Source organism: Meles meles, chromosome 3 (genome assembly GCF_922984935.1).
Source record: "Meles meles chromosome 3, mMelMel3.1 paternal haplotype, whole genome shotgun sequence".
Lineage (NCBI taxonomy): Eukaryota > Metazoa > Chordata > Mammalia > Carnivora > Mustelidae > Meles > Meles meles.
Window position 1 is genome coordinate 93,616,663 of NC_060068.1, and position 24,196 is coordinate 93,640,858.

Below are 24,196 nucleotides of genomic sequence, written 5' to 3' on the forward strand. Positions count from 1 at the left end.
AGAACATATCCCTTTGTTCATTTACCCAAAGGGAAAAAAGGCATCCAAACAGATGCAGTTGTGACGTAGGAACATTCATTTGAAGACATCAGAAAAACCACAAATGCAAACACATTTCTCTAGTATGAGAACTCTTTGTGTTATAACCCGTGATTCTTTTGTGATGGCCCAAGGCCATCTCTGATTCTTTCTGTGGAATTACTATCAGGCTTTTCAGGGTGAGCAATGCCTGTGAAGAGGGAAGGATAGTGTGCTCAGTAGGGTTTCTTAAAAAATGAGGATGTACCCAGAAGTGTGCCAGTTCTTGGAGTCCAGACGGTGTTTAATAACCAACGGAAGAAATTGAACAAACTCTGAGGAAATGTCGAAGTTCGTTTGTTTTCCTGGTGTGTTTGGTTGTATGGATTACTGGATAAAAGAAAGGGCTATGGCTTGGAGCCTGGAGTTCCTTTGTTCATCATATAGTTGCTCATTGTAATAGGAGGTGACTTGCATACAGATGAGCAAACTGCCTACACATCTTTCTGTTACTGAGTTTTTTTTAATTTTAAGTTAAATGTGAAAGTAAACCATTCATATAATGCTTATTTCTTTCATTTAATTTCATTGCCATGTTTCCATGTGATAGGAAAAGAAATGTGTAAAGGCAAAGGAGAGAATATTTTGGATATTTTAAAAAATATTATTAAACATTGCCCTGTTCTTGGAGGAAAACATTCTAAAAGCAAATGATTAACTGGGCTGTGACTTTAAGGAATTGTGAGCACTTAATGATGCTAGGAGATTTCCTATTTATATTTGCTTAATGCAGAAATTTTCATCTTGGTGGAAAGTCTCACAAGTCCCAGATTAAGAGAATCTGAATTGCCTATGTGTATCTAAATGTAAACAGTAGAGCTCTCATTTCACTGCTTCTTAGCTTCTCGAAAATCTACTGGCATAAAGAAAGTGCTTCCCCTTAATTACATGACTCTAGGCAGGAGACTGCTGTTTCTTAGAGAAAAGAGCCAAACTTTCTGCCTAGTTAGAAGTTGTCACCTTAGAGTTCCAAAAGTTCATCTTGCACAGGTCTGGAAAAGTCATCCTGTACTTCTTAAGTCTCTGTTGTAACAAAGTCCAACATTATGTACTTAGAAGTAGGTGTTTCCTGTTTTTGATGAGGAAAATTTTAAGAATTAATTTGGTTTAGGATTTGAGAATGTTTGTCTTAGGCATTATGACATTTAAAAATCCAAAGAGAATATTCTAAATGTTAAAACGGCCTCTGCTCCTCCCTGCATGTCTCCATGTATCTTGTATGAGTCGTCGTGAAACTTCAGGCATACAGAAGAGAGGAAAAAAGATCATCTTTAGACAGTTATTTATCCCTGAGCACTTAAAGAGTGGTTATATTTTTCTCCTCACATTCAAGATCTGGCGTAGTATTCTTTTTAATGATTAATGCTCTGAATTCTTCCTTTATTTGGAAGGGATCCATGAAAAATTTTAGCTATGAAAATAAAAACAAAGTACCGTTTGCTTTAAGTGACATTTTGCTCCTTTGGGAGCATAATTTGTGGTTGTGGTGGGTAAAAATGGGAGGAACTCATGTGAATAGTGCAAAAGTGAAGCGTGGTCCCCAGGGACTTCACAAAAGTGAAGCATGGTGTTTAGGGTTTCCTGTGGGAGAGAGACACGCATCAAAGAATCACACACATAGCTGTAAAACAGTAATTCTCCACCATATTTCTTTGCATAGGGCAAATACCTTCCACCTGTCCTTCTATGTAATGGCTTCTTTCTCCATCCTAGAATGTAAACTTCCTGAGACAGAGGCTTTGCTTATTTATTTGTCACTACACATGGGAAGTAATTACGTGGTAAAGGAATGAGGGAAGGAATACCTCGTGATACCTGCTGAAAGAAATGTCCTAGCATGGTGATGACATATAACAGAATGACTTGGCTCAGTCAGGGAGGTCAGTCCAGGTGTTCCTGAGAAAAGGCGATCCTTAGGGAAGTCTGTAATCTGAACCGTGACTTAAGCAAAGAGGAGGCTTTCAGGCAGAGTGAACTTGATGCGCCTTGATCCTGTAGTGTTAGGGAAAGTGGTAGCCTCAAGGTCATGAACAAAACCTGGAATAACGAATCCATGGTAGTAACTGTTGGGAGGTAGACTGAACATAATTAAGAGATATTTGGGGAGGAAAAAAAGATAGGGCTTTTGGAAAAGTATTAGATGTAGGATCTAGGGGAGAGGAAAGTATGGAAAGTGCCTCCTGGGCTTGTAGTTAACAAAATGGATGCTGTCCTTCTGCCGAGGTGGAAGGGAGGGGATAGGGAGAGGGTTAGTCTGAGTCCACAGCTGTGGAGATATGGAATGTTTCAAGATATAGAAGGGTGGAAAACAATCTTTCTTAATTCACACAATAGATAGAGTGGGAAACTCAAGTTAATTATTAAACATATACCCCCGACTGTTGATTCAATATAGAAAATCGAGGGATACTATTATTGAAACTAAAAAACAGAATCCTGCAAGGTTAGCCCCAAGCTGCCTTCAGTAGATCTACAAGTTGCCTTTATCTGCTTAAAAGTCTTATTTGGCACTCCCAGTATATCTCTGGAAACTGAGCATGGTGAATGGGGGAAATACAGTGACAGTTATTTCTCCTTTGGTTTTTAATTTATTGGAAAGAAAGACTGTTTATTCCTGTAAAATATTATGTGTGGAAAAGTGCTAAGACATAGCAGCCTTAGATATATTCTCTTATTTCCTCATGTGTAAACAAAACAGGACTTCCGTTAGTTGATTTAAGAGAAACTTTCAAAATTCAGCTCATAAAAACAGGTGTTGCTTTGTCAATATTTCTGATGCTATAATGTGATTAGTTTTTTTTTTTAAAGATTTATTTATTTATTTGACAGAGATCACAAGTAGGTAGAGAGGTAGGCAGAAAGAGAGGAAGGGAAGCAGGCTCCAGGCTGAGCAGAGAGCCCAATGTGGGGCTTAATTCCAGGACCCTGGCATCATGACCTGAGCCGAAGGCAGAGGCTTTAATCCACCGAGCCTTCAAGGTGTCCCAATGTGATTAGTTTTGATCTATAGTTTTATGTTGTTCCTGAACCAAGTAAAACATATAATTTTAAAATTTATTAATAATTATTTTCTTAAAAATTAATTCATAGTAAGTTAAATAACATAAGCTACATCAATTTAAAGTAAATCAGAGTACTTATGTTGCTTATTAAATTGAAAATGGCTAAATGAGTTGAATGTCTAAGTGGGTTAATAGTGTCAACCATTATTAGGATGAATTTACAAGTAAACTTTTATAATAAATGGACAATATTTTTAAATCTTATCATTTTTATCATGTTATTAAAATATGAAATATTTTAAATTTTGCTGTTGTGATTCATAAATTTATCTATGACAATGAAAGAGGGCCACAAATTTAAAAAGTGGGCAACTGTTCTACAATACATCGCACATCAGGTGAAAATATCAAAAGCAAATATTTTAAGCTTTACTTTACTCACTTACATAATTGTTCCAACTGTCCACACCATTTGTTTTTAGAATACATGGTGTTGATATTTATCTCTCAGAAAAATGATTTCACTGTATTTTGCAGGGCTTATTAACTTTATGGAGTTTCTGGTATATGGTTTCTTCTTATAGTTGGAAGAGAACTTAAAGATCTTCCAACTCAGCCCTTTTATTTTGCTGATAGGGAAACTGAGATGTAGGTCAAGGGAAATGAAATGACTTGCCTGAAAGGTGGCTTGATTTAGTTGAAAAAGAAATAGGTGAACTTTAAAATCATGCAGAATGGGGTTCAAAATCTGGCTCTTTCAACTCTCTACTGTGGGATATTTGACAAATTACTGACTCCACTAATGTTACGGGTGATGGGGAAAAGACAGTAACACATAGTGATGCTTGGTACATCGAAGGTACCTAATGAGTTCTATCTCTGGCTTTGCCCTGGGGTTACCATAACTTGTAAGCAAGAGAGCCTGTGTTCTTTCCTCTCTGTGGTTCTGAAAATGTAGTCACAGCTGGGATTAAAAACAATAATGACTGTCTCTTACTACTTTTACCTATGTTAAGTGCCTGTAAAATGCCAGTGTTGGGAAAACCATGTTGTCCAGATGAAGTTCTGTAAAAATTAGGGCATTCAAGGAAAAACAAATTAAAAATATCATAAAATACAAAGCAGATGATCACTTAGGTAGCATCTGGTTCTTTACAAACCCTGTATTTTCTGATTTAATAATAATTACAAACGGAAAGAGAAGAAAAGGAAAACCCTTGGTCTGGCAGAAGACGCTTTCCATGAAGTGTTTATTTCTAGCAAGAAATGTTGCAGTAGAAAATTCTCCCATACGTTTTGCGATATTTATGCTGTACCTCTTTTTAAAGTTTTCAGGCCTCTTCCTAGTGGACTGACATTTCATTTTCACATGTCTCATCTAAAGTCCTTGTGACTTCTTGGCGTTTTATACCTCTTGGGGCATTTGAGGTCACATTTGTTTTTGGGTGCTGGTTCTTTGTCCACATGCTGAAAGGGCAGAGCATAAACAGAATTCTCTCTGTGCTAACCTTCCAGGGGGTCTTCCCCATCTGTGGAAGCTGGGGACAATTCTTGCTGTTCTGACTTCTGCTTTCATGGGACTGAACAAGTCTTATTTGTACAACAGTTACAGATTTTAGTGTTTTACTATAAAACCATCCTATCTCAAAACGATGATTGGTGCAATGAGGCTTGGTGAGTATAAGGGGCATATACTCATATAACATAAGTTTAAAAGCAGGAAAATCCTGTGTAGAAGGGAAGCCTTGTTTTTGTTTACTATTCTGGATTGTAATGGATCAACTAATTTCTCTATTTAAAGTTCACCTTTTCCTGACTCAATTATGTTTTCATGAAGTCATCTAATTTTATTCTAGGACAGCATTTAGTTGTAAACATGTAGGATTTTTTCCCCCTTCAATCTACATAGTATAGCAATTTAGGATGGGAAGAGTAATTAATAATGATTATGCTTTTTGAAGCTGTTAGAAAATCTCATGAAAAAGTGCTCTAGCAAGAACTCTGCTTCTAATTAGTTTAATTTGCTGCAGTGGTCAAGACTCTACCACAGCCCTTTAGCATCCTGTATTGTCTAGTGGTTCTTCTCAATCCACTGTTCCCAAAGATAAAGGAGCCATTTACAGCAATCCCAGCATCACATCCATGACTCAGACTTTCCTTGGCATTTCTCCAGTGAAATACTGATATAGAATGACTTTTCTGAGGTTAAAGGCTTAACTCCACCAGCTTGTACTTCTGTTGAAAATAATTCTTAAAATAATAGATTTACTTTTCTTTGTATTAGGAGTAATAATCAGGATAGTACAATGTTAGGTTCTCAAGCTTTTTCAATATTATAATATGTTTTCACTGATCCGGCTTTTTACTCAATTACTGGTAATAAGGGAGCCATTGAGATCCAGTGCATGATCTCAAATTTGGGCTTCAGAAAGAAAATATTAGGACTCCTGTTTATATTTACTTTCTTTTCAGCTTTTTTATATATGTTCGATAAATGCACAGATGTAAATGTGTGCAATTGATAAATATGTGAATTGGGAAGATACATTGAAAATATTTTTCCCATTAGGGATATGTAGTAAAAATAGTTTAGAAGCCATTCTTTGCTGTGGAAAGATTATAGTTTTTGAATGCAGATATCTGGATTCAATCCTCACATCCACTAGTGCTTAAAGATCTGACCTTCAGGGAATTTTTTTTTTTTTCTGAGTCTTAGTGCTTATGTATGTAGAAAAGAAAAATTATATCACAACGAAGAGGAAAATATCTGCACATAGTAGTTGCTTGATAAATTCAATGTTGAGGTTTGCAGATGCTTTTTTGTAGCTACAGAGCTGAGTGATAGCATCTGGTCCAGAAATGAATCATATGGAAACACCAGGAAATGAAGTACATTCTTCTCACTAAAAGGGTTCAAGCATAACTTCCAAGATCCATATTATGCAAAAGATTCAGGCAAAACAGAGTGGTTAAATTAGGTGAGAGTTCATTTCCTGCCAGTTATGAATTCTTTGATTCTAAGTCATCTTGGACCCATTCATAAATTTAACTGAAGGTCATTTTCCAAATAAATATAAAATCCTGTCACTGGGGCAAAGGGGTATATTACTCAGCTCAGTTGCCCTAACCAAAATACCGCAGACTGTGGGGCTTAAGTAACAGAAATGTATTAGGTTCCTGAGGCTGGGAAGTCCAAGTTCAAAGTGCTGGCTGATTCAGTTCCTGATGAGCGCTCTCTTCCTGACCTTCTCACTGTAAATTCATTTAATCCTAATTATCTCCCAAAGGCTCTTATCTCCAAATGCTATCACACTGGGGTATAGGGCATCAAAGTGGGAATTTGGGGGCGACACAAATATTCCTTCTATAACAAAGTTTGATAATCCTTTTAAATTTAAATTTAATTTATTTTTTGATCACGATAGGTGTACTCTTTAATCCCCATCACCTATTTCATTCATTCCCTATCCCCTTCCCTCTGATAGCCCACAGTTTGTCTCTGTAGTTAAGAATCTATTTCTTGGGTGGTCTGTCTCTCTCGTTCTCTTTTCCTTTACTCATTTGTTTATTCAATTTCACATATAAGTGAGATGATATGGTATTTGTCTATCTCTGACTACTTTATTTTGCTTAGCATTATACTCTCTAGCTGAATCCATGTAGTTACTAATGGCGTGCTTTCATTCTTTTTTCTGGCTGAATAATATTTCATCATATATATTATTATTATTATATATATCACATTTGTAAATATATGAATGGATAAGGAAGATGTGCTGTGTATGTATATATGTGTGTGTGTATATGTACACACACACAAATAAAATATATGATGGAATATTATATCTATCATGGAGATAGATATCTATCTATCTATCTATAGATAGATATCTATCTATCTATCTATCGATAGATAGATAGAGATAATGTATATATATATATATATCACCTCTTCTTTATCCATTCATCTATCAGTGGACACTTAAACTGCTTCAACACTTTGGCCATTGTAAATAATGTTGCAATAAACATGGGGTGCATGAATCTCTTTCGGTTAGCATTTTAATATTTTGGGGGGCAAATACCCAGTGGTGCAGTCACTGGATCATAGAGCAGTTCTAGTTTTAACATCTTGGGGGTACTCCATACTATTTTCTATAGTAGTTACATCAGTTTGCATTCCCACCAGCAGTGCAAGAGAGTTCCCTTTCCTCCACATCCTCACCAATACCTGTTGTTTCTTGTGTTTTTGATTTAGCCATTCTGAAAGGTGTGAAGTAATGACTCACTGTCGTTTTGAATTGCATTTCCCTGATTGTGAGTGATGTTGAGCATTTTTTCTTGCATCTGTCGGCCACCTGTATGTCTTTGGAAAAATGTCTGTTCATGTCTTCTGCCATTTTTAAATTGGATTATTTGTTTTTTGGTTGTTGATTGTATCAGTTTTTTATATATTTTGGACACTCCTCCTTTGTCAAAAATTAATTGCCATATAATTTTGGGTTTATTTCTGTGTTTTCTACTCTCTTCTATTGATATACATATCTCTTTTTATGCCAGTATCATTACTTCCAATTTGTAATATAACTTGAAATCTAGAATTGTGATACCTCCAGTTTTGCTTTTCTTTTTCAAGATTGCTTTGGGTATTTAAGGTCTTTTGTGGTCCATACAAATCTGTGTCATTTGTTCTAGTTCTGTGACAAACGCTGTCAGTATTTTGATAGGGATTGCATTAAATCTGTAGATTTCTTTGGCTAGTATAGACATTTTAACAATATTTGTTCTCCCAACCCATGTGCATAGAATGTTTTTCTGTTTCTTTACATTGCCTTAAATTTTTTTTTTTAAATCAGTGTTTTATAGTTTGCATAGTATAGGTCTTTCATCTCTTTGCTTAAGTTTATTCCTAGATATTTTATTGTTTTTGATAGAATTGTAAATGGAATTGCTTTTTTAAATTTCACTTTCTGCTGCTTCATTAGTAGTGTATAGAAATGCAACAGATTTCTATACATTGATTTTATATCCTTCTGAATTTACCAAATTCATTTGTTAGTTCTGGTAGTTTTTGGTGGGGTCTCTAGGTTTTCTGTATGATGTCATCTGTGAATGGCAAGAGATTTACTTCTTCCTTACCAGTTTTGATGCCTTTTATCTCTTTATGTTGTCTTATTGCTTCCAGTACTATGTTAAATAAAAGTGGTGAGTGGACATTGTCTTGTTTCTGACCTTAGAGGAAATGCTCTCAGTTCTTTGCCACCAAGAGTGATGTTGGCTCTGGGCTTCTCATATAAGGCCTTGATTATGCTGAGGGATGTCCCCTCTACACTTAATTTGCAAAGACTTTTTATAATGAATGGATGTTTTACTTTGTCAAATGCTTTTTCTGCATCTATGAAAATGATTATAAATGGTTTTTATCCTTTCTCTTATTAATGTGATGTGTCATGTTGATGGTTTTGTGAATACTGAACCACCCCTGCATTCCAGGAATAAATCCCACTTAATGTGGTGTATGATTTTTTTTTTAATGTATTGTTGGATTTGTTATTTTGTCAAGGATTTTTGCATCTATATTCATGAGAAATATTGGCCTATAGTTCTGTTTCTTCTTGATATCCTTACCTGGTTTTGTTATTAGGGTGATACTGGCTTCACAGAGTAAATTTGGAAGTTTTCCATCTTCTTTGCATTGCATGTTTTGGAATAATTTGAGAAGAATGGTGGTAATGTCTTTAAATGTTTTGTAGAATTCACCTGTAGAGTCATTTGGTCTTGGGCTTTTGTTTTTGGGAGGTTTTGTTTTGTTTTGTTTTGTTAGATATTCAGTTTCAATGCTGGTAATCAGCATTTTCTGTTCCAATTTTCTATTTCTTCTTATCTTAGTTTTGGTAGATAATGTGAAACTAGAAATCAACCACAAGAGAAAATTTGGGAAGAGCACGAATATATGAAGGTTAAATAACATCTTATTCAGCCTTGAATGGGTCACCCAGGAAATCAAAGAAGAAATCAAAAAGTATGTGAAACAAATGAAAATGAAAACACAGTAGTCCAAAACCTTTAGGATGCAGCAAAAGAGGTTTTAAGAGGGAAGTATATAGCAATACAGGCTGCCCTCAAGAAGCAAGAAAAATCTCAAATAAACAATTCAACCTTACACCTAATTGAACTAGAAAAGAAGAATAAACAAAACCCAAACCCAGAAAAAGGAAGGAAATAATAAAGGTTAGAGCAGAAATAAATGATACAGAAGCACACACACACACACACACACACACACACACACACACACTAACCCACAAAGAACAAAAACAGTGAACAGATCAAATGAAACCATGAGCTGGTTATTTGAAAAGATCAACAAAATTGATAAACCTCTAGCCAGACTCATAATAAGAGAGAGGGAGAGAGAGAAGGATACAAATAAACAAATTCACTAATGGAAGAGTAGTAATGATTTATACTACAGAAATAACAAACAGTTGTGTCAGAATGATATGAAAATCTATATGCCAACAAACTGGACAACTTACAAGGAATGGATAAATTCCTAGAGTTTGATATCCTCATGGGCTGATTTTAAGAAGTCACTGTGATATTTATGCCTGAAGGATGGTGACAGATATTCCAGAGGCCACATATTCTCTCATTTGGATGACCCTGAAAATGATTTGGTGAACATCATCCTCTTCATTTCCTGTTTTCTAGGTTTTATGGTAGGGAAACTCAGTGATGATTTTTGAGGTTCTGGTAATCTCTTCATAGATCTCAGGGCTAATTTCAATTTTACCTAAAAATGTTTTCTTTTCCATTCCTATTGTAATTTTGCTTTTAACATATTGTTTGTTATGGACATCCAATCCAGTGATAGAGATCTCTGAATTTCCTAGTCCTGTTGATGGATTTACTACTTGAACTAAGTTTTCAGATTTTCAGTCTGATTATCTGAACCATCTCTATTCCCTTAACCAATACCATTTGTTTTTATGCTGACCAAAGTGGGAAGTGAATGTACAGACAAAAAGGAGAGACACATACAGATTTCTATACTTATAGTGTATTTTTAAACCAGAGGTTATTAAAAACTGGAATACAGTATGGAGGTTCCTCAAGAAGTTAAAAATAGAGCTACCCTATGACCCAGAAACTGCTCTACTAGGTATTTATCCAAAGGATAGAGATGTTGTGATCTGAAGGCACACCTGCACCCGAATGTTTATAGCAGCAATGTCTACAATAGCCAAACTATGAAAAGAGCCCAGATGTCCATCAACGGATGAATGGATAAAGAAGATGTGGTATATAAATATGATGGAATGTTACTCAGCTATCAAAAAGGATAAAATCTGGGGGCGTCTGGGTGGCTCAGTGGGTTAAGCCTCTGCCTTCGGCTCAGATCAGAGTCCCACATCAGGCTCCTGCTCAGCAGGGAGCCTGCGTCTCCCTCTCTTATCTGCCTGCCTCTCTGCCTACTTCTACTTGTGATTTCTCTCTCTGTCAAATAAATAAATAAAAAAAACTTAAAAAAAAAGATAAAATCTTACCATTTATATCAGTGTGAATGGAACTGGAGGGTATTGTGCTAAATGAAGTAAGTCAGTCAGAGAAAGACAAGTATCATATATTTTGACTCATACATGGAATTTAAGAAACCAAACAGAGGATCATAGGGGAAGGGCAGGAAAAATAAAATAAGATGAAATCAGAGAGAGAGACAAAGTATAAGAGTCTCTTAATCTCTTAATCTTAAAGTATAAAAGTCTCTTAATCACAGGAAACAAACTGAGGGTTGCTGGAGAGGGATGGGGAAACTGGGTTATGGGAGTTAAGGAGGGCATGTGATGTGATGAGCCCTGGGTGTTATATGCAGCTGATGAATTACTGAACCCCGCATCTGAAACTAATGATACACTATATGTTAACTAATTGGATTTAAATAAGATAAGTTAAAAAGAAATTTTTAAGATTTTATTTATTTATTTGACAGACAGATCACAGGTAGGCAGAGAGGCAGACAGAGAGAGAAGAAGGGAAGCAGGTTCCCTGCTGAGCAGAGAGCCCCATGCGGGGCTCGATCTCAGGACCCTGGGATCACAACCCGAGCCGACTGTTTGGCTTTAATCCACTGAGCCATCCAGGTGCCCCAGTAAAAAAAATTTTTAAGTAACTTTCCTTATAATACCTCTGTTGATATTTCTAAACCCTTAAATGTTTGTAAATCTTCTCATCTGATAGAATGAACTAGATAAATTTTCATTCTTCATTAATCAGTTCTCTTATACACTGAATTCTAAAGTATCTTACAGTATTTTACATTAAATTCTTGATTTTCTAGTGTCATGTGTCATTTTCTTCCTACCAGTAGGAAAGATTCAAGATCTCTTTTGCTCAATTCGATTTGTTAGTTTCTTGATGAAATTGCCCTCTGTTTGACTTCAGATTCTTTTGGATGCTCTACATTTGGATAAAACTGGCACTCTCCAGATGTCTTTTAATTGAAGTTCCCTGTTCTCTTTTGACAGAATTGTTGTTTAGTGTTCATTCAAAACCAGAAGCAAATCCTGAATATTTGGAGGGTACAGCATATCTGGAAAATTCTTTGCATATTGAGTTGAAAGCCCAGCTAAATGGGCTCTCAGAGCCCACCTGGTGAAATAGGCCTCTCAGCCTCTTTGCCCAGAAGACTTTAAAAATGTTGTCCAAAGTTTGTAAATCAAATTTATCTTGTTCTTTTAAAAAACCTTTTTCCAGCCATACTTTATATTGCTCAATTTGGGTAAGGAATTGCTCTTTTCATGGACCAGGCTGAGCAATTTATAACATTTCATTCCATTAGTGCCTGCCTGGAAAGGGCAGTGCAGAAAGAAATTTGGCAACGATCATACATTTTGTATGGCATTGCCGAGGTATCTACATTTATTACTCCTCACAGTTACCCTACAAGAGTGATTGTTTTGGTAATTTCATGGTTAAAATAAAAATAATGGTTCCCTTCCCAGACTGGCCTCCTTTCTCTACTCTATTAGTCACCATCTAAGTACAAGATTGCAGAAGCTGTCACAACCTGGGGCCTGGGTGGCCCAGTCAGCTGAGCATTTTTGCTCAGGTCAGGATCTCAGAGTCTTGAGATCCTGCCACCTGCATGGGGTAGGGGTGGGGTGGGGAAGCTGTTTGTGCTCAGTGGGAGGTCTATTTGAGATTCTTTCCCTCTGCCCCTTACCCCAAATGTGCTCACTCTATCTGTCTCTGTCTCTCTCAAATAAATAAATGGAACTTCAAAAAAACAAGTTGTCGCAACTTAGGATACTGATAAAGTTAAGTATATGGAAACTGGACTTTTCCCCGTGTTGACTCATCAGAGTTCAAAGAAAGTCAGAAGAGATACTATATGTACAGCTGCTTTGAAAAGTGTAATGCACAAAGCAAAACTAAATAGTATACTTGCATTTGTTTTTATTGGCCACAAACTGAAATAACGACCTGTAGTTTTAGAGGTTTCATTCTTTCCACTATTACTCTTGCTTTCCTGCTTGTGCTCTTTACAAAATTCAGCAAATGTCTGTTGAATGGTTACTCTGAGTCAGGAGATATGCTGGGCTCTGGCTAGCCAATAGTAGGTAAGATACTTATGGCCTCTCCCTTTAGAGAATATATTTGACAAGTAAATTACATTTTTGACCAAAAAATTACATATTTAAATAATTTTGTTACTATTTATCCTCCTCCCCCACCCTAATCCTAACCACTCAAGTCTATCCCCCTTTAATCTTTAATTCTTGCCAGGGAGTCTGAAGTCTGGTCCCTCTCCCACCTCTGTGTACTTGTCTTCATCACATCGTGGTAACTTGTTTGGCAGATACTCTGAGCTGTGAATAATGTGCCATAATTGTCAATTATGCTCATTGTTGCAAAAACATAGATTATTTTACAGCAGTTAAAAAGAATCTTTCTCAGCTAATCAACAATAGTACAAGAATAGCTGAGAACAAAATGACTTGTGGAGGAAAAGTCTGAAAGAATAAGGTCTGATCACCAACCATTTCCTTTGAAATCAATCACATGATGGTTTTAGTGACCAAAGTCCATCATTACACTGTTGTCTTAGAAAAACCTCCACTTACTTTTTCGATATTATGATGTGTTTGCTATTTCATTTTTGGACAATTTCAAGTTGGAGTTGAATTCCAAATGATTATGTCCCAGAAATAATTTCACATGTTGTAGTTAACAATGTAAACATCAAAGATACATAAAAATAGAGAGGAGTCTATTATTGATTCAACAAGTTGAATAGATAATAACTATTCAATTCTTGTAGACAGTATCGCTCCATAACAAAGTAGAATTATGAAGAAAAGCATAATAACATTGTGGAGTTTCCTATTATTAATATTTTGCTCCAGAAAAAAAAATACTTTTAAAAGCTATTTAACTATAACCAATTCTCTATTTTTAAAATTATGGTTAAGTATCACTTTTTATTATTGAGATGGCTCCCTGTAAGCAAAGGTTTTATTTTTTTAAATTTTTTTAAAGACTTTATTTATTTGACAGAGAGAGAGAGAGAGAGAGAGAGAGATCACAAGTAGGCAGAGATGCAGGCAGAGAGAGAGGGGGGAGACAGGCTCCCCACTGAGCAAAGAGCCGGATGTGGGGCTCCATCCCAGGACCCTGAGATCATGACCTGAGCTAAAGGCAGAGGCTTAACCGACTGAGCCACCCAAGTGCCCCAATCAAAGGTTTTAAATGTTAGAAATGGTTTCAATGAAAATTCTTGATGTGTTTATTTGGTTTCCCAAATCAGTGCTCTCAAGGGCAGGAGGGTATGGTCTTTGAGGTCCTGGCTTATAGTCATGGATTTGCTATTCCATATCTATATCGTGGTGGAGGAAAGGAAGGTAAGAAAACTATAAATAATTAGGTTATTATCAAATGCTCCCAATATCTGTGATGACTGTTTCAAGGGTAAAATGAGAAAACAGTATCAAAATCATGTTATACAATAAAAATAAACAAAAAGTCAAACCAGCCCAGCAAAAAACAATCCAAAATAATGTTATACAGTATTTAGTTGTATCATATGCTTCTGTACCAAGTAATTTAAGTCTTAGGGATTTTTAAACAGAATTGATCCATCAGTAAACAGAGTAATGTAGAACAACCTTACTTTTATTGTTGAAAAAGGTCATTCTGTCCGTTATTGTTGAAAAAAGTCATTCTGTCTACTAACATGTTCTCCTCAATTATGCATGTTAAAAGCCATGATGCTAAGATCAAGAAAGATTAATTGTTAAATAGTTAGTACCCTCCCCTCCCCCCCCACCCCACCCCTGCCTTCCAGTGCCTTCAGTACCTAGGTTGGATCATATACCACACACGTGGAAATACAGGGACAGCACCATTTCCAACACAGTGTCTGGGACTATGACATTTTGCTTGTGACCCAAGGTCATATCTGTCCTTCCTCCTTCCGTTTTTACTACTGTAGCAGTCTAGACTTCTGTTTTGGCAATATTGCTTCTGTGTCAATGACTTGGACATGTTTATAGCTCTCAACATCCTGACTTTAATTCAGTCAACAATATTTATTAAGCTCTTACCAGTTATATGACCGCATGACAGCACTCTTACTCCACAGAGCTGTGCACTCAATGGTACCCCAGAGGTTCAGAGAGTTAGCACTCTACCAAGTCATAGCCAGGATAGGATTTAAGCTCTTCAGAGAATCTGGATCACTGAGCATTAAAAACCAAATGTATTATAGCTACTGAAAACCATGACAACACCATAGTGCCACAATGAAAACTATGTTTGCTACAAACCCATTGAAAACAAAAGATACAAGCTTTAGAGGCCTTTCGTGTCTGCTTACTGGATGTGCTTTAAAATATTAATTTTATATAATAATCACCATCTGTATATTTCTAGAAGGGGCCATTACCTAGCATTAATTTAACAGCAGGGTTGCATTAAATAATATGAATCCTATCAAGAGAGACCTAGGTATTGCTCAGAAGCAGTAATCTCTGAAGGAGTATTCAAATTATACAAGGGAGTTGAGAAAAAGATGAGAACTCCCTAGTATGTATGCATATCAAAACTTAAGAAGTGAAGATTTTTTCCCCCTCCATTTGTTCATGCAGGGACTCAGAACATGTATTCCCTCGGCCAAAGAAATTGAAATCATTGGCAAAATGGTCAGAGAGGAGTGTGTCCTTCACTAGGTAGTATTGTTGTCTATTAAGAACAGATGTAAGTTGGGGCGCCTGGGTGGCTCAGTGGATTAAGCCGCTGCCTTCGGCTCAGGTCATGATCTCAGGGTCCTGGGATCGAGCCCCGCATCAGGCTCTCTGCTCCGCGGGGAGCCTGCTTCCTCCTCTTTCTGCCTGCCTCTCTGCCTACTTGTGATCTATCTCTCTGTCAAATAAATAAATAAAATCTTTAAAAAAAAAAAAAAGAACAGATGTAAGTTATAACTTTCTGATAGGTTTTCTAATGTTGGGGCAGTCTTTTCTGAGGCAATTATGAGATGTTCTTACAATGCGATCTTTCAAAGTTCTGATCAAATTTTATGGTTCTTCAAATGGATATTGTTCTAAATACTATTCTATGACTTATAAGAAACCTGAATATCTTAATTTATGATTTTAATTTACTGCTATTATATTTATAAATGTGTTTATAATGTATATATAGTCATAAATATAGAGACCTATAGGCATAAATGCCTGCACATATAGACATGGATGAGGAAGGTTAACAGATATTTTAATTGATATCTGCTCATTTGAAACCAAAGTTACATACTTTCATTAAAGTAATACATATCATTAATTAAATTATCCTGTACTTTCATTTCATAAATTCTTACCATTATGTGACCTTGAGTGAGTTACCTTTCTTGTCTATGTTTTACTGATTTGTCAAATGGGAGGAGTAGATTAAATAAATGGGAAGATTTCTTTCAATGCTAAGATTAGGATTATATTTCCAATATTATATATATATTATATATATATAATATATATATATCAAAACAGGCTCAATAAATGTTTTTCACATTATGATGCTTATGGTCAAAGTATAGATTCTGCCTATCCTTTCCATCCAAAGCATAAACATGATCCTGATTAAAGAATTAAGCTCATTAAGCATCTGCCAACTATACAAAAACACTATCTCTGTTGGACGTCTGTCATCTTTAAGAATGGATAGAATAAAAAAGATTCATTTTCCTGAGAATTGAAACAATTATTTTAAAATTATTTCTGCCATGGGCGCCTGGGTGGCTCAGTGGTTTAAGCCTCTGCCTTCAGCTCGGGTCATGATCTCAGGGTCCTGGGATCGAGCCCCGCATCGGGCTCTCTGCTTGGTGGGGAACCTGCTTCTCCCTCTCTCTCTGTCTGCCTCTCTGCCTACTTGTGACCTCTCTCTCTCTGTCAAATAAAAAAAAACAAAAAACAAAATGAAATTATTTCTGCCTTAAACATTAATCCTCTCACCTGTGTTGCCAATGGAGAGGTAAAAAGAAGGTTATAATATTCTGAGTGGCCCTACTTTAAAGTACTCTAAATCTTTTTATTTTATATTCTAATGAGAGCAGCTTTGCCCAGCTCTCTGCTCACAGCCACCATCTTGACCCCTGCAAGTAACCTGTGGTGACATCAAGCCTGTCTTTTCTCTATTAGCAAAGAGGCCTCTGAACTGTTGGGCCCGAGGACGGACACTATGGTTTCTCCCTTCCTTCTGGGAGGCATGACCAGCTCCATGCTGTTCCATGTAACCAGATTTCACTGAGTGCTGGATATAATGGGGGAAACAACAGTGCAGGAAAGAAAACACTTATAACCGAATATTAAGAAATGATCATTCCTAACATTTACAGAAACAACCTCTTACCAAGTCCTTACTCCTTAGACAGTGACATACCTCTTAGTTGCTCTGTGTATCTCCCACATGAAATGCCTTTTTTTTTTCTTGTATCCTACCTGGTGCCCAGGCTCTGGACTCCACTGAGAGCCAGGAGGAACTTCTTGTTCCATGTGTAAGTATAAACATAAAAATTTACAAAGGTACAACTCTCTCCACATGAAAACTCATTCTACAGTGTCCTTTAGAACAATTTAACTGGAATCTACATTCTAGCCAAGGATGTTAGCCTGGCCTTTGTCCTACCAAAGAAGCAAACTTCCTTCAGAGCTGGACCAAAACCTTTTCCTTTAGGGGACTACTTGCTGCACCTTCTCTCAGCTTCTTCCTTGAAGGCCTTAAAACATATTAGTGTCACTTCTCAGCCAGGAGTACTTCCGTTGCAATGAACAAATTCAGAGGCACTACGACTTCAGTGCATCCAAACTGTTACCATTTTCACCAAATCCTCTCACTTGTGTTACTCCCATAGATAACCTCCATGTCTTAATTTTAGAATATTGAGAAATTCTAGAGTGAACTGTCTAGCTTCTGCTTTAAGCTCAGAGATGTACAGAGCTTCAAAGAGTGCTACTCCCTCCTTTCCCAAAGATATAGCTGAAGAAATGACACATTCATGACTCTAAAAAAAAAAAGCCGTTGGAGAATTGAGGTTCTGAGACAGTCAGCCAGCCCAATATAGGAAGAGAGGCACTTGTCAAGAAGGAGAAAGAGGATGCCATCATTTGCTTACATCAGGCAGACATCACCAGATGCCATATAAATCAGGAAGGAGATTGAGCTAAAACTTTGAATGGATTGCTAGAGGCTGAGTGTGAGCTAGCATGAGTGTGTGGACACACTGGAGGTTGCGTAAATAGCAGAGGGATCTTTTATTGGATTTTTCCTCCACAAACCTCACTAGGTGCTAACTGGGAAGTTTGAGGAGGACAGCAGCAGCCACAATTGAAAGTAGGGATGCCTGGGTGGCTCATTTGGTTTAGCGCCTGCCTTTGGCTCTGGTCACGATCCCAGGACACTGGGATGGAGTTCCAAGTTGGGCTCCTTGCTCAGCAGGGAACCTGTTTCTCCTTCTGCCTCTGCTGCTCCCCCTGCTTTGTGCTCTCCCTCTCTCTGTCAAATAAACAAATAAAATCTTAATAACAAATTGAAAGTAGACCAATCTCCACAGTGTGATAAAAGAGTTAATCTGCAAAGGCAAAAAGCAACAAGAACTGCTGACTTAGGGCACTGGGGTAAATCCATTGATGAAGAAGGTAACAGGGGAAAAACAAACTCTCTCCTTAGAGGCGAGGTAAGAATCTGTGCCAGGACTGGCACTACAGTGGGAGGATGGGCAGGAGCAGTTATGACATCTAGGGATATGGTGCCTATCTCAGACTAAGTCTAAATCAGAACATCAAGTAATACTTATTTCTCTCTGAGTCCCCAGAAGCATCCCAGCAGGCACTAAAATTAACAGTGGAAGATGGCAAGAGTGTCAAGAGACGGAGAGTCTGAGGCTCCGCACTAAAGGAGGACCCATAACTGAGGGTGGAGCAGCTATTAAGAAAATAACCCCTGGGAAGTCATTCCACAACCTAACCACATGATATCATTAGAGAAACCTGGGGTACACTGTGATTAATCATAACAAAAGCCCTCAAATCTAGTCCGGTTTCTGGCTAGATTAATTCAGAGTCCTGTGCTAAAGGCCTAGCAGATGGAAAAGCATGCTCACTTGAAGCACAAACATATATTTACCTCAGTATCTACTGTCCTATATAAGATATCCAGTTTTCAGCAAAAAATTGACTCATATGAAAATGCAAGAGAAAATACTCCAAAGAAACAAAACAATATACAGAATCATCCCAGATACGGAACAAATGTTGGAATTCTCAGACAAGGAATTTAAAGTAATTATAATTTGTGTTAAAAATCTCTGATGTAAAAAGGTTGACAGCATGTGGGATCAGATAATTTCAGCAGAGGGATGGAAATTATAACAAAGAGTCAAATGGAAGTCCTAGAAATAAAGAAACAAAAACAAAAACACAGTAACAGAGATGAAGAGTGTGTCTGAGCTCATTAGTGGGTTTGACACAACTCAGGAAAGAATTAGTGAACTTGAAGATAAATCGGAAACTACTCAAACCAGAATACAAAGAGAAAAAAATGAGAGAAAATGAGAGAAAGAGAAGGGGCTGGTGGGAGTGGGCAGACATGCAAGGGCATAGCAGAGCATCTCAAAGTTGTAGTACAATATTTAATGGGATAGCATGTGCATAATTGAAATCACGGAAGAAGAAAATGGGGCAGGGAGAAACATTTGAAGAAATAATGACTGAGATTTTCCAAAATTAATGATAGATACCAAATCATAGACTCAAAAGCTTGGAGTTCACCAAGCCAGGAACTAGCAAAATACACACACACACACACACACAGAGGCATATCAAAGTAACTAAAAATCAAGGACGGAAAATCTTGAAGGCAATCAGAGGAAAAAAATAAATAAATAAAACAGTTTACCTACAGAGGCACAAGGATAAGAATTACAGCAGACATCTCCAGAATATTTACAAGAAAGAAGACAAAGGAATGATACCACTAAAGTACTGAAAGAAAAAACAAACAGAAATGAAAAACCTCTTAACCCAGAATTCTATATCCAAGAATAAAATAATTAAAACATAAAGTAAAACTACTTTCTTAGAGTGAACTATTTCAGCCTCCTCTCCTCTTTCTCTTCTCCAAAGTGGAGCCCTGAGAACCCTTCCCAACCCACTCATTAATAATCCCTCCCACCATCTAAAGAACCAATAAGTATTATTGCATGTATCAGTATGTTGCATCTCTTCCAGCCCTCCTCATCCCAGTTCTACTACCTGGGGATCACCGTATTTTTCCTTACTAAGCTGGGTCACATCAAAATAAAGTCAAGTAGTGAGGACTAGTAACATTAGGTAAGTGTGGGATATGGAAGCTACTGACATTTGTTATATTATCTATTTCCATGGCAACTCTTATTTTTTCCTACTAGTTTTCTGAGTCTTGCTTTGTATCTTTATCTTTTCAGGATTGCTTTGGATGAGAATGTAAGCTAGCTCTTAAAAACTGAATTCACATCAAAAGCAGAAGCTGATCTTAGGTGTCTGCATTTGTGTGTGTGTGTGTGTGTGTGTGTGTGTGTGTGTGTGTGTGTGTGTGTAATTCCTGCTACAGCCATCAATCATCGCTCTTGATTTTTTTTAAGAATAATTATAGCAGAGACTGATTATGTATCAGTGATCTTGTATATGAATGGATTGAATGAAATGTTAGATTTTTATACAAGGTATCAAATGAAGTTAAGAGCTAAGATGTATGCTAATGTGACTAATAATTTATAATTGCAAAAGGCAATTAAGTTTCAGTATTCCATCCCAACATTTTCTTGTTGGTTTTTTTTTTTCCTGTCACATAAATTTAGAGTTTTTAGGTAGGTAGCTCCTCATTTTTTTTTTTTTTATTTGACAGACAAGAGATCACAAGTAGGCAGAGGCAGGCAGAGAGAGAGGAAGGGAAGCAGGCTTCCTGCTGAGCAGAGAGCACCATGCGGGGCTTGATCCCAGGACCCTGAGATCATGACCTGAGCAGAAGGCTGAGGCTTTAACCCACTGAGCCACCCAGGCGCCCCAGGCAGCTCCTCATTTTACAGAGATTGAAAATCAGCATTAGTGAGTCTAAGTGAGGTAATAAGACTACACTAGTAGTAATGGAGAGTAATGGAGAAGTCTAGATGTACTTGTAGTAATGGTAGTAATGGAGAAGTCTAGATGTACTTCCAGGTCCTTTGACTCCACATTCCTTATTCTGATCACGATGCTTCTGAGCCTCACATCTGTAATTGTGTAACTGGAGGCATCGCTCACGTGCTAATGCTTCTTTACCCAGTGTGCCTACTGAAAATAAATTGTGGCACATCAATTAGATTCTGTATTATAGCTAAATGTACAGTTGGACAACAATATTGTATTGTAAATCCAGATGTTTTGCATTCTGTCCTGTGATAGAAAATGGAATTTTTTGTTTAGGAAGTCATTTTAATTGTGAATGGTACCCCCTGACTAGTTAGAATGTGAGGTTATTTCACAAGGAAGATAAACTATTTTGTGTAAGAAAGTATTAGAATTTTTTAATCTGCCCTTTCTCTGCTTGGAGGAGACACAGTCTGGGGAGAGGCAGTGTCCTAGAGGACTCTGGGAAATGACAGATGTTTAAAAGCCTCCCCAGGGACAGAGCCATTGGACAGTAGGGGGGCTTCAGGAGAAGGGACTACCAGTTGTCCCCATATCAGCAGTGGCCTGTTATAGCCATGTTGGGAGTCCAGTAGCCCTCCCTTATCCACAGTTTTGTTTTCTCTGGCCCAGAAGCAGATGGACCTCATTCTGATGTATTGTCAGAAGGTCAATAGTAGCCTAATGCTACATCACAATGCCATGTCATTCATCTCCTTCATTTCATCATGTAGACCTTTTATCATCTCACATCTTCACAAGAAAAACTGTGAGTGCAGTATAATAGGATATTTTGAGATTGAGAGAGACCACATTCACATAACTTTTATTACCTTATAACATAATAATTATAGTATTTTATTATTGTTGATCTCTTAGTATACCAAGTTTATAAATTAAACTTTATCATAGGTATGCATGTATAGGAAAAACATAGTATATATAGGGTTTGGTGCTATCTGTGGTTCAGGCTTCTGTGGGACTGTCGGAAATATCCCAGTGGGTGAGGGAAGATTATTGTGCTGAGGTGATAGTGTTTGTTTTGCTTTATTCTCAAACTTTTCTTTATTTTATTTTTCTTAAGGAGTTTATTTACTTATTTGAGAGAGAGAGAGAGAGTACAGGCGGGGGAATAGCAGAGGGAGAAGGAGAAGCAGGCTCCCTGCTGAGCAGGGAGCCCTACATGAGCTCCATCTGAAGACCCTGGGATCATGACTGAGCGAAAGGTAGATGCATAACCAATTGAGCCACCCAGGCATCCCTCTCAAACTTTTCTTTAAACCTTCTGTAATGACAACAATATTGTAACAGTTTTGCCCTAGGGTATGAGGAAGAAGAGAAGGGCTGAACTCATGCTTGAGACAATGGTGGGAAGAAAGGAGCAGGGGGCAGTAAGGAACCAGTGATGGCAGGAGACCTGGGGCAGTTGTTCAGAGGGAGCTGTAACAAGCATCACTGAGGCACATGGAAAGTGCTTATCCTTTGGGTGTGCCCAGAAATACTGGCAAGGGCTCTGAATACCCATCTTGTAAAATAATTTGATAATATAATATTTTATTTGTACAATATTTTATTACCAATATTACCAGTAATTGAGTGTCAGTACTCAACACTTTATATATACTCATTTAATCCTCAAAATTATTCCACAATATAGTACTATTATTATCTGTATTTGATGGATGAGCTAACTGAGGTACAAAAGGGAGCTGATATTTATACCTACAATACCAAAAACACAAATATTTAAAATAAATCATAGAATATGAGGAAAATGACAAAAATTCTAGGTAGGTTTTAATAGTAAAATTTAATAGTCAAGGTATTTTAAAAACTTGAAGTTACATAGATACCAGATGCAGAGGTGGAAAGAACTAAGTTAATCAGTTTCTTGTCTTATTACTTTAAGTAGATTGTAAGACGGCACCTACGCAAATAGCAATTCCTCCAAGGCAATTGGCCATACTGACCATGTTTTCCTTTTGAACATGTTTTCCCAAATGCTTCATTTCTACTTAGAGCATGGTCTTTCAGATTTGACCAGATTTGTTTAGGTGACTAAACAGGTTTTCATCTTTCTTGTAAAGAGATATATAAAGCACATGTGAGTTTTGGAAGAATAAGAGCTTTTATTTAAATTACTTATTGGATGATTTAACCCTTCCTTCCAACCCAGATCAACCATGGTCTACATCACAAAAGGTGTTTCTCTTAAAATATTCTGCACAACATAATTCAGGAATCAAATGTATCTACTTAAAATATAGGAAATTTTCAATCCTAAAACTTGTATGGAATCAGAAAAACTCCAAATAACCAAAGCAATCTTTTCTTTTCTTTTCCTTTCTCTTTTCTTCCTTTCCGTTCTTTCCTTTCCTTTTCTTTTCTTTTTTTTTTTTTTTAATTAACTTATACTGTATTATTTACCCCAGGGGTACAGGTCTGTGTATCATCAGTCTTACACAAGTCATAGCACTCACCATAGCACATACCCTCCCCAATGTCCATCACTCAACCACCCTATCCCTCCCCCACCACTCCCCAGAAACCCTCAATTTGCTTCCTAAGATTAAGAGTCCCTTATGGTTTGTCTCCCTCCCCGGTCCCATCTTGTTTCATTTTTTTTCCCTGCTAACCCCCATGACCCACTGGCCTGCCTCTCAAATTCCTCATATCAGAGAGATCTTATGATAATTCTCTTTCTCTGACTGACTTATTTCACTTAGCATAATACCCTCTAGTTCCATCCATGTCATTGCAAATGTCAGGATTTCATCTTTTGATGGCTACATAGTATTCCATTGTATATATGTACCACATCTTCTTTCTCCATTCCTCTGTTGATGGACACCTCGGTTCTTTCATAGTTTGGCTATTGTGGACATTGCTGCTAGCAATCTTGAAAAGGAAAAGCAAAGCTGGAAGCATCACAATTCCAGATTTCAAGCTCTATTACAAAGCTGTAGCGATCTAGACAGTATGGCACTAGCGCAAAAACAGACACATAGATCAGTGGAACAGAATAGAAAACCCAGAAATGGACCCACAACTATAAGAACAACTAATCTTCAATCAAGTAGGAAAGAATATCCAATAGAAAAAGGATAGTGTCTTCAACAAATGGTGCTGGGAAAACAGGACAGCCACATGCAGAAGAATGAAACTGGGCCACTTTCTTACACCATACACAAAAATAAGTTCAAAATGGATTAAAGACCTAAATGTAAGACAGGAAACCATCAAAATTCTAGAGGAAAACACAACCTCTTTGACATCAGTCATAACAACTTCCTACTAGATACGTCTCCAGAGGCAAGGAAAACAAAAGCCAAAATAAATTATTGAGACTACATCAAAATAAAAATCTTCTACACAAGGGAAGGAAACAATCAGTAAAACAAAAAGGCAACCTACAGAACG

The 24,196-nt window shown here is 37.1% G+C and overlaps 1 protein-coding gene across 4 annotated transcripts in view; it reads left to right on the plus strand.

The window, feature by feature from the left end:
• Nucleotides 1–24,196, plus strand: part of PDE4D (phosphodiesterase 4D) — a 1,501,314-nt gene that overhangs the window by 336,676 nt on the left and 1,140,442 nt on the right. The window lies entirely within an intron of this gene.